This window comes from Sylvia atricapilla, chromosome 3 (assembly GCF_009819655.1).
Source record: "Sylvia atricapilla isolate bSylAtr1 chromosome 3, bSylAtr1.pri, whole genome shotgun sequence".
Lineage (NCBI taxonomy): Eukaryota > Metazoa > Chordata > Aves > Passeriformes > Sylviidae > Sylvia > Sylvia atricapilla.
Window position 1 is genome coordinate 73998842 of NC_089142.1, and position 11476 is coordinate 74010317.

Sequence of the window (11476 nt, forward strand, 5' to 3'; positions counted from 1 at the left end):
AGAAGGAAATAGCCATGGAGGAGCATATTAAGAAGTAGATATACATTGCAGAAATGGAGCTACCTGGGCTACATTTTAAAGCATGTCCTTTTCAGGTGGCTAAACTTATCCAGCTGAAATTCTTTTCTATCTCACCTCCTAGACAGCTTTCTATGATGTCTGTGCTCAAGACCGCATCTGCCAGCACAGGAATACGCGATAATTACACTTAGAAATAATCTCTTCTCTGTGAGATCAACCTGTAATATGAGGTTGTGCTTTGTTTTTATTGCTTTTTCTTTTTTTTTTTTTTTTTTCCTCCTTTTTTTTTTTTTTTTTTTGGTCAGACGCCCTCACCTTTATCCCATGCCACTCCTTTATTGTGGGAAGACACTCAGGCAAAATCACAAAGGTACTTCCTTCACACCTTCCTAATTCACTGCAGTTGTGAAGCTTGTCAAGTACTAGCATATGGATAATGCTCTTGGTGTGGTGTGACCTCTGTTTGCTATGTTAACCACAAGCCTCACATTTTTATCCTGTTTTCCACATCTCTCCCGTTTCTGTTTGGTCATTATATTCCTTTATATGTTACAGTGTTTTGGTTTGTGCTGGGATTTGCGTATTGGTTTGAGGCAGGGACCAATTTTTTGTGCATATGCACAGAACAGCTCAAAATAGCAGGGGAAGGTTGCATCTCCATGTGATTAATATTAAAGCTTGCTGGAAAGAAAATGGGACTAGCAGACCCTGGTATAATCAAAATATACAAAAGCATTTTGTATCCTTGGCTCTCTCTCCCATGAGTGCAATTTTGTACAATAACAGGGAATGGAAAAATCAGACCATCTCCTGGCCAGAACAGTCATGTGACACAATAGCAGCTACACCTTGCTGTTAATGACACTCATAGGTCAGCTAAGAAATGTGTAAGAGTGTCCTTACTTAATGTTATCCAGCAAGACACTATGGAATTTATTGGCTTAAGCAAATCCTGAAGACAGCATACTCTACCTTGTAAGCACCTTCAGGGTCAACACCTCCCAGAAAATCTTTCCCAAATGTAGTTTTTCTAAGTGCAAAATTTGTCCCTACATTGTTTTCACATTGTAAAAGTGTATTTAGATGTTACCAGACAAAAAAGAAAACCACACCATAGACAGTAGAATTTGAAGTAGATCTGACACAAAGAAAGTACCGTTTCCAAGGCATATATCCCAAGGAAGTTTATTCAGATCCAACCCTGCAGGCCAATCAAATGAGAAATCAAGAATTCAAAGATGATTGCAGACAAAGATTATGGAGGAGTACAGCTCTGTAAGTGAAGGATCTCCTGAATTACATTACTCCTACATTTCAAAATGGGAAGATACTACTTTCTTGCTGAATGACTAAAGTTAGAAACACATGCACAGAAATAGGCGCCTAGATTAATGACCTGTTTTCCAAAATGTAATAAATTCCCAGTCATCAAAGGCACCTTCAAGTCTTCATTTACAAATTTAGACCACAAGGCTTGAAAAATGTGTCCTTTGCCTCCCAATAGCAGCTATCCAAATATGGGAATGCAACAGAAAGGCTCTACAAAATTGCTTTGCCTGACATGGTTATGGCAGATGGATGTAAACTGCTTAGTGTGACAAATCACCAGTGTCTGGAGGCACTGCTCTGAAGCTGGGCAATGCTGCCAGGCTGTGGGTTTTCCCTTCCAGGGGCTCTGCCTGCTCAATCCTGGCCCCAAGGCACGGTGACTAGCTGCTCTGGGCCCATCAATGCTGTGCTCACTGCCCTGTGTTCTGCGCCGTTGCTAGCAAGGATGCTGTGGCAGCAGGGAGCTCCTTAAACCTCACTGAGCACGATGCTGAGCCAAGGGGTTGGTCTGGTAAACCTCTCTGCTGCCAGGGTATGCTGCTAGCAGCATTTTACAGCTAGGGCAGTGTGGTGTCATCCCAAGATATGGGCAGTTCAGTGTGAGTAGGGTGTTTTGAAGGCCCAAGCCTATGCTGGATTTCCCTGCAGTTATCGACCTTAATCTGACATCATCTTGTGAGAAGGCAGTATGAAAAGATTACAGCTCCTTCTCACTATAACTTTTGATTTACAATGGACTAAGTAAGCTTCATCTGCTAAGGAGACATAATATATATAAAATGCTCTGCTGCAGGCATGGACTGTGGCACAAGTGCCACTGTGCAGAGGGAGCAATGGGAAAACTCATCCGTATAAGGGAGAATGAGCAGCAGATTTGTTCTGGCTTGTTTAATGCAAACTGTAGAATTCAATTCAACTGGTCTTTAGAGTAATTCAGTGACTTACATTTGGTGAAGTCCCATCTTTCATAACAGCTTGAACTCAAGATGGTAAGAGACAGAGGATAAAGAACCTCATGGGGTTTGTTCTAGCCATTAATCATTCTTGCTGCTGAGAGATGTGCCGTATCCAATGTGCCCAAATCCAACTTCCAGGTGCTAATACTTGCCACGCTTCACTGTTTTGTTGAATGGCCCTTTGGTACATTCTGTTTTCTCTCTTTTAAGACACTCGTATCTTACCTGCTGGTTTAAAGAGACATCAGTTTATCATCTTTCTAATAAGCTAAACAGACAACCCCCTCTCTCATCTTAACACGGTTTTTTCTACCTTAGAAGTAAGAACTAAGGCTGTTCAGTGCACTTGCAAGCACATTTTTGACTTTTCAGAAAACTTTTTGACTTTTCAGAGGGAACATACTAGCATCCAGCAGAACAACAGTTTATATATATGGCTGTAGGAGTTGGAGCACAGACCACGATCTCTACGGCCTCCTGGTACAAAGGTTAACTCTGCATATATCAGGCTGTACTTCTCATATCAAGTTCTCCCTGAACTTCCAGTATTGTATTGTTTCATTTGAGAATACAAAACATTAGCAAATTAATTTTAAGAAGTGCATATTAAAGCAACATTCCTTCATGTGCACAGTAGCATTCTTTCTACACATATGTCTCTTCAAAAAACTTAAAATACTTTAAGGAGAAATAAATTCTGTCTGCAGTAATACAACTAATTTTATTCCATGAAACCAATCCTGTGATGTCTGAAGGTGCAAAGAAGCTTCTAATCACTCACAAATCTTTCTAAATGGAAATAAATAGATACCATGTTGGGGTTTTTTTCCCACATCAAGCTTTTAGGCCAAGAAGTGATTCATTAGGGTACATCAGGGATGGTCTAAAGTTCTGTCCTAATGATCTGGTGGGTTTTTTATGGAGGAAATGCTAAAACATCCTTAAAGAAAGCAGTGGTGGCTCTTTGCAGTGAATCACAGATTGCTTGTAATGGGTCTGAAGACTGTGTGTATATATATGATAACTCTCCTATTGTTAAAGATTATAGTCTGTTCTGTTATTGTTAAACACAATAGTGCAGGTCAGACAGGACATGGTTAAAAATTCCTATGAACCACAGCTTTGCTCAGTGGCCAGTTTGGGGGTTTCTGTCTCTGAACAAGCTACAGCATATACTTTTCAAAAAGGAGAAAAATTATGTAGGGGTATTAAATGTACTTTCAGAAATATTTACAAAATGTTTCAAAGTCCTAGTTACTTGCATTTGTCCCTGGGAAGCAGATATATCAGTGTTACAGCCTTCAGCATTTCAACAAGAGTAAAAAAGTGTAACAGATTTAAAAGAAAATAGCAATTTCATACTGTCATATATAATAATGTCTTGAGCTCAAGAGGCTCCATTAGACTGAGCAGAGAAAAAAACCCAGTCCTCAGAAAGTATTATTCCTTTTAAATATAATTATTTTCATTAAGAAACATCTTAAAGTGACTGCAGCTGCCCAGCCTTGCTTTCATATCTGTACAGCAGCCTGTTGGATTAACTTCAGAGGAGATTTTAAAGGGCTATTCTAGGTTCCACACCAGTGGTGGAAAAATAAAATTACACCAGACCCAAACTGAATTAAGTAGTTAAGAACCCAGCCTAACACGTTATAATCACCTTCTTGCTATTGATGTCATGTTTTTCAAGCAAAGCCACTATGATCTTTAGCCCCTGATATAAATGGATTTACTAGTGAGTGTAGTGATTCAAAATTGAGGCTCATTTGTGGTTCAAGACTTTTTGCGAAGTGATTTGGAACACTTAATGGTCAGTGATAAAACCAAAGCAACACTGAACCTGTAATCGATGCACAGGGAAAGGATGAGGGTAGAATAAAATAAGACCTTGTCCATTTTAGAAGTTCCTCTTTCCACTCTACCTTTTCCATTTTTTCTGTTCTGTTTTTCTCCTTCCTTCCTTCCTTCTTTCTTTTACTTGCATTTCTTTGCCTAGCCTTGCCCATTCTAGAAGACAGTTATATATTTGCTGAGTTACTCTTTTGAAGAATGTAATTCAGCTCATGCTATGCTTACATGTCTTTCCTGACTACAGATATTTAGGTGAAGTCAGACCTTAATTAGAATCTTCAAAGACTTCTCCAGCTGATAACAAGATGCTCACAGAGGCTGGGAAAGCCACACTCACTGCAACTTCTCTGTTGTTTAATAGAGGCTCTCATTCATAAAAGGGCACTTCAGGACAAGATTCTCTCCTCACTGTTCAGAATCAACCCCTGGAAATTATTCTCTTCCTCAATTTAGAAGCAACAGCAGGAAATCCTTTCCATATTACAGACCTCAAGTCTTGTCCCGTGCCAGACCCCACACCCTGTGTGTGAAAGTCCCACACCCTGGAGCAAGGTGTTTCTGTCACTGTTTCTGATGTTCATCGTGTGCTGTCTCTGGCCCCCATGGGGCTGGAGTGGGCAAAGGAGCCCGGTGCATGCCAGGTAGGGGCAGATGATGCGCTTCAAGCTCACTGCTACTATGTACCTGGGAGCTGAGGGACACCCAGTCCCTCAGAGTAGTGTCAGCTGCAGCAAATATCCTTTTCCTGGCTCTTCCTAGGGAGAGAATGCTGGGTAAAAACTCAGGATGATCAATCCACCACATTTATTATACTATGTTTTCTTATAGGATGAGCATGGCACACACATAGGTAAACAATGAGGACGAGGAGAAGACACAGATGCATGTTCCAGAGTGTCTTGTCATGCTATGGTGGATCCTCCATTGCTTGACACTTTCACAGCTGTGCTCCAATCTACCCTGTTTTGGCACTTGTCTTGTTCCTGCACTGAAGTACCTAATGATGTCATGTTCCTGAACAAATTCCTGTGCTACTCCTTACACAGGACAGAAGGAAATTCACCTACTGGTGAGGGAGATCTTGATCCTATCTGATACAATTTGAATATCCAAATTAGGCAAACAAGTTCCCTTGTGGGAATAGTACTCTTCTCTGACATGCCCAACTGGTGGGTTTTACTGCATTGTTGGAACTGCCATGTCTCAGGGTAGGGTGTAAACCTGCCACATGAGAGGGTTCAGTGTCCGCTGACTACTGAGTCTTTACAGAGCTGGGGAAGGAGTCAGATCATGATCTCAGTTTGATTTTCTCTTTGACAGAGCTTTTCAAAACCATGAGCAAGCCTAGTAGCTACTTATGAAAATTAATCATAATGTGCATCACCTCTCTTCATCCAGCTATCAAAAGTGGGAGTGAATTTAGAAACTCCCATTGTACAGAGAAGGAAGCAGGTTCTGAGTGACTCAATGAGGCAGAAAGAGGAAGCAGTCTCCTGATTCCTCCTATCCACTCACCCCCTCCTCCCTCTCTTGCTGCTCTTGACTGTCATTTGTGAGAGGTGTTAGTAAACACAGCTATTCTTAGCTGTGCCTGGGCAGACCCATGGACACCACCCCGGGCTGAATACCTGTCAAGTACCCTAGATATGTCCAGGGTCCTTTTGCTGATCCGAATAGTTTCCATTCCTGTGGAGAGGGTAGATGGGAGGTGCAAGTGCCTTTCCCACGTTCAGCAGCAGCAACAGCCCCAGCACACCACTTGCCTTACCAAATTCTCCCAAAAAGGACTCCTTGAGGACCTCCCCACTAACAATCTGTTCCTGTGATGTACTACTTGCAGGTGAAGAGTTTTGTTACAGAGGGAGGTCAGCAAAAGTGTGTTTGATTCTCAGCAGCAAAATCTCCGCATTCAAAGGCAGGACACTACACTCTACTGAGTTACTTGGTGGAATTTGAGGTACAATTAAAGTAAAAAACCTCAAATGTAGGCATCAAGCAGAGATGAGATCCTAGAAATTCAGACTATGCCTGAGAGATCATGCTGGAAAATGTCTGGTAGATGAGCTAGCAGCAAAATCCGCAATGCCAATGTGGAAGCCAGAATAGATTGCAGAGAGTCTTAAGGGTTACTCAGATTATGTGCTCATTTATGTTAGCAGTGCTGGCAATTTGCCTTCTACATAGTGGCAGTGAGTATCAGCTTAAATCTACTTTGTAGCTCTCTAAAAAATGAATGCATTTTCTTGCAGAGCCTTAAAGAAAAAGAAAAAGAAAAAACAAAACAAACCAACCAAACAAAACAAAACAAAACAACAAAAAAAAAAAAACCAACAACAACAACAACAACAAAAACCCCAAAAAAACTAAATACAAATTGACCTATCCTTTAGACAGGAAGAAATCACCAGGTTATTTCATTACTAAGTGCAATATAAATAATTCTTTTACTAATACATGATAGAACTCTGACTCTAGCTATCAGATAAGAAAAAGCTTAGTCAAAGGGATGAGAACTGGAAGAAGTAATTAGCAGCAGAGAGGCAATTTGAACAGTTTTGTGTTTGATTCCCATGGAGAATTTCATATATCAGCCACAGTTTCTAAACAAAAAAAATTTGGCAGTCCTGTGGAAAGTAGTATATATACAGATAGACTCATTGGCTTGCTTTCACCCAAGCTTGTTTTGATACAAAGAGATAAATGCATTAGTTGTTTTATGAGTGTCTTAAATTTAGATTTTTTAGCTGGTACAAGTCAGTGGGCTTTCAGTGATTCAGGTCTGAATTAAATTCACCAAAGTCAAGGCAATGCACTGCAGTGAAGCTAAACTGATTTACACTTGCTGAAAATCTGGTGAATTTTTTAAGCCTCTTTTGTAGTGATATAAATACAGCGCAAAGTCAGTGTGAAATCACGGATGCATAAGAATTTTAATACTTGGCTGTGACACATATGTATGTGGCTATGTAACTAAAAATGGATGAATATTTGTTTTACTCCCCAGTGTTTGTCACAGATTTAATGTAAGGGAATACAACCGAGTGACCCAAAGTCCGATCATTCCTTATGAGTGATGCTTCTGGTGCCACTTCATCTGTAGATAAAGGTGGATCTTTACGCAGTGCTCATGTTCCTTCTCTATTGTTGTGGGACTTGTAGCTCAGGTAGGTGTGGAAACTCACATAGGTATGACCATCAGCTCCAGCAGCTGTCCATCAATCAAGGCTTCCCTCTGTTCTGACTGTGGTAACAGCCCTAGTCAGGAGCTCGGGGCATATTAAATACTCCATGCTCAAGCCTTCTGGTAGAGGAAGCAGAAACATAAATATAAAGAGTAAAGGCTTAAAAATGAGGGATAGCAGGACAAGAATTAGTCCAGGCAAGAGATGCAAAGCAAAGCATGTAGACCAAGGAGGCATGGGCAGAGATAAAGATGACAAACTGTGTCAGGGAAGAAACTAATGAAGTAAGAATAGTTTTTAAGCAATTCTGCAGGAAGGCTTCTGCCCAAATCTCAGAACCACAGCTTTGAAACTGTCTCTGAGTCATAGCTCCCGATGGTGTCTCTCTGTTAATCTACATCTGCAGCCTGCAGAGTCATTCCTTCTCAGCACTGGCAGTTTCTGAGCAGTTTTCTGTTTGCTCTTCTCTTCTTATTGTGGGTAAATGACGAAATCTGCCTTGTAGAGACTCCATCATGGGACAGTTTCCCTGTAAGAGTACTTGTAGCACTAGTAGTTCTGCCAACAGGATGATTTAGCCCTGGTTTTCAGGACAATGAATTAGTTGGCATTTATGCTTCTATTCCCATCTAAGAGTCACCATGGCTGTAATGTTTTATGCCTTGTTAATCACATTCACCAGCACAATGTTTATTTTCTTCTGTTTGCTCTGACTTCAGACAAAAGGTGGCTTGCTGTGGGATTCAAGGAGAGAATGATGTAAATGTCTGTGTGGATTCATGTAAATAATATTTTCTACTGCTGCTGGTATTGTGAGATGGTAACATTCCCATGAATGCAGCTCCCTGTGAAAGTAACATTATGGAAGAAACTTCTACAGTATTTGCTATATTTTTCAACCATTCTCTGTTCTCAACAATACAGAGCCGTGATGTCCAGACTTCCAACACAGGAAGATGAGCTAAGGAATGCAAATCTGCTCTATACAGTTTATTCCTTTGTGTAGATTTCACTCCTGAGCAGCTTTAAAATACTTTTCTCTTGCAAGATGAAACTTCCAATTGACAAACAGCTTGACTTGGAGCCCATTCGAGTGCTAGTAAAACATTATATATCAGCTCTTTCTGGGGAAAAAAAAATCACCATAGTGAAACTTACCTTTAGAATAAACATGCTAAATATCTCTGATGGGCACATGCTTGATGATGAATGTTTATCATGGCTCCTTTTAAAGTAGTGACTTCTATTTTTATGCCGAACTTTCTCTACATTGGTGACACAATGTTATCTCAAGACCTTTCAGCCAGATAAGACCACACCAGTTTCCTCAAAATGGTCTTCTGTCTAAGGTTTTTGTACATAACTGGGCTAGGGAGGCACTGTGGGAAGCAGAACACTGACTATATATAAATTACTTTTTAAAGCAGAATTCTTAAAAGTTGATGTTAGTTAGGGAGGTGACCTGAAAGTTTTTGGTAACTGATGTGACTTCAAGATAGGCCTCAAACCAGATTTGTCAACATACTTTGGGAAGCTACTCTGGAAAGCAAGAAGAGCTGGCTCAAAAACGAATAAGAAAAATCTAAAATCTCTATGACCTTCTACCTTGGGTAGAGAAAAGTCACAGCACCAAAAATCACCCCTACCAGCTTGTGACTAGGCATCTTGAATGGAGTTAAAGCCTGTTCAAGAGATGTGATGACCAGCAGATCACCATCTGCCTTATTGGCTGCAGTCCTTGGTTTTACTTTGTACAAATCCAAAGTCTGAAAGAGTTGATATGTTCTCAGAATTCAGCTATCTTCAGAAATTTATTATTCCTTTCCCCCCAACCCCCACCATTCTTCTATGCTGTGAAATGCCATGGTCTTTTTATGTTCTCTAATCTGATGCGTGAAAATAGGCATATCAAATGCATGCATATGAGCACATGGCAGCAGGTCAATCTAAGGGAGGCTTTGCTGTACAAATAAAATTTACAAAGTTGATTTTTAGAGTCTATTGTACATTTAAAAGTCTGAAAAGAATCAATTATCTACAATTCTTTGTAAAAAAAGTTTTCAAACTTCTTGTCAAATAAATAAACATTTCTGATGGTAGAGGCAGGGAAAAGCAGCAACTAGATTTTCAAGGTTGCCAATATGATTTTCAAAAGCACAGAGAAGGCTGGCTGTTTCAGTACTCAGCCATTCAGCAACACAATTCTAAAAAGAAAACTTTAATCATGATTCCTAACACAATCAAATTGTCACAGGGTAGTTGTATTTCAGCACAGAGAAGGTTAACATTTTCAATCACAACTTTACAGGTTTCCGCAAAAGTATTTCTCTTTCTAAACAGAGGACATCCCTCTTTTTAAAATGCATAAGGTAATTGACTAAATTCCTGTATAATACTGAGGCTCATCTGACTTTGGTATGGCAATTGCAATTAGTTCTAAATTAATTATGTTAGACCAAACCTGCCAGTATTTGAAGGCAGTGTCCCTGGCTCTCCATGTGCCCACTGACATGGCAGTGAAATCACTGTGTAGATGTTTGAGGGTGGCTTAGCCATTACTTAGTCATTTGTGTGACTTACAACTTTCTTCTTCACTACCTCTGCTGTCCTGTTTGTCATACAGTTGCTGGAACTGCTTGTGCAACAGTCCCTCCACTGCTGCCACTCACAGAGGGATGTCTTGAGCAAACCAAAATCTGCAAGTCTTTGCTTTCCACTGCTTGTCTGGAAATCACAGAAGCTCAAAACTGAATAATGAGCAGCACAGGGCCAGGTACAGCAGGCATGGGGAAGACATCTAGACCATTATTGTATCAGACATCATTCCCCAGGACAGTCCACTCTTAAAACAGAGGCTGAGGGTGCTGTCCTGATTGCGGTCTGGGGACAGCTGGCAGAGAGGCGGCGAGAAACAGAGGGTAAGAAAATCTCCCAGTGACTTGTGAGAAAAGCATGAACCAAAAATCTCATTGCGTCTTAACCTGAAGAAAGAGTCTGCAGATAAATCTGGAGCTGCTGGATTAAATGAGAAAGATCTGTAAAGAGGGAGTGCCTTGCTGCAGCCTGCCTGTCCCTAAAGCAAATGATCTTGGACAGCTGCCTCTTGCTTTCTCAGGCAGAGCCATGTGTGGGCACAAGAACAGGTGTGTTTGGTGGCTCCCACAGTGTGTTGTAGATCAGAAGTAGACATGAAGAGCTACATCCAAGAGAGTTCAGGTGGCTAAAACCAGGACATGTAGAATTTTGCATCTAAACCAATGTTTAGGGGCTTGGTTGCCTAGGGTGAGCATGGGGAAGGGTCAGTGACTCAGAACAGGACACAGAGCAGCCAAGGTGAATGTGCTGCTGCCAAGTGTTTCTGTGTAGAAACACCATACTTGCTGCTAGTAGCTAAATGTTGATGAAGAGCATGTATCTCCTGTGTGTGAAATAAATTGGTGGCTAGGGAAACTATGAAAATACAGAGGGCTTCACACACCCAGGGCCTGCAAGCACAAAAGCAATGCACTGCATTCTGCTAAAAGGAAAATTGCTCAGTACTTTTTCATCGACATGCTGTTATGTCAAAAACTTACAGTTTAGGGCATGAGTATAAAAGTATCTGTGTTGCTGATTTCTGGGCTGAAGATTAGTGCTTCTGGCCCACTTTATGAATTCTGAATGCCATCTGTATTCCAAAATATCTAAACAATGACTGTTCAATAGACACACTAAGAAAGTGCTAGTATTTTACAGAAATTGTTGCATACGTTTCACTGAAGTGACAGGCAGAGCAATCCTATATTTTTGGTCCCCATATACAATCTACTTTGAGGGGGGAAACTAGGAGGTTCACAGAGGTTCCTTGCAGCCTCAGCTGTTCTGTGATTCTGTGGCTTGGTGATTTTGTGCACAAACTACTTGAGGAAAATGCTGTTTTTTAGCCATTTTCCATTTTAGCCTTAATCTGTAGAACTGGATTTGTTTCTGAATCAACAGTGAAGTGAAGATCCTGATATAAAAAGAAAGAAAGATACTTTCATGATTTCTGAACAAAGTGGAAATGAGAGAAATCACAGTTGCCTCACTTTCACCAAAAGGAGAAGTAAAAACCACAGGGGAAACCATCAAAACTAATGATGCCACGTCTTCCTGTAT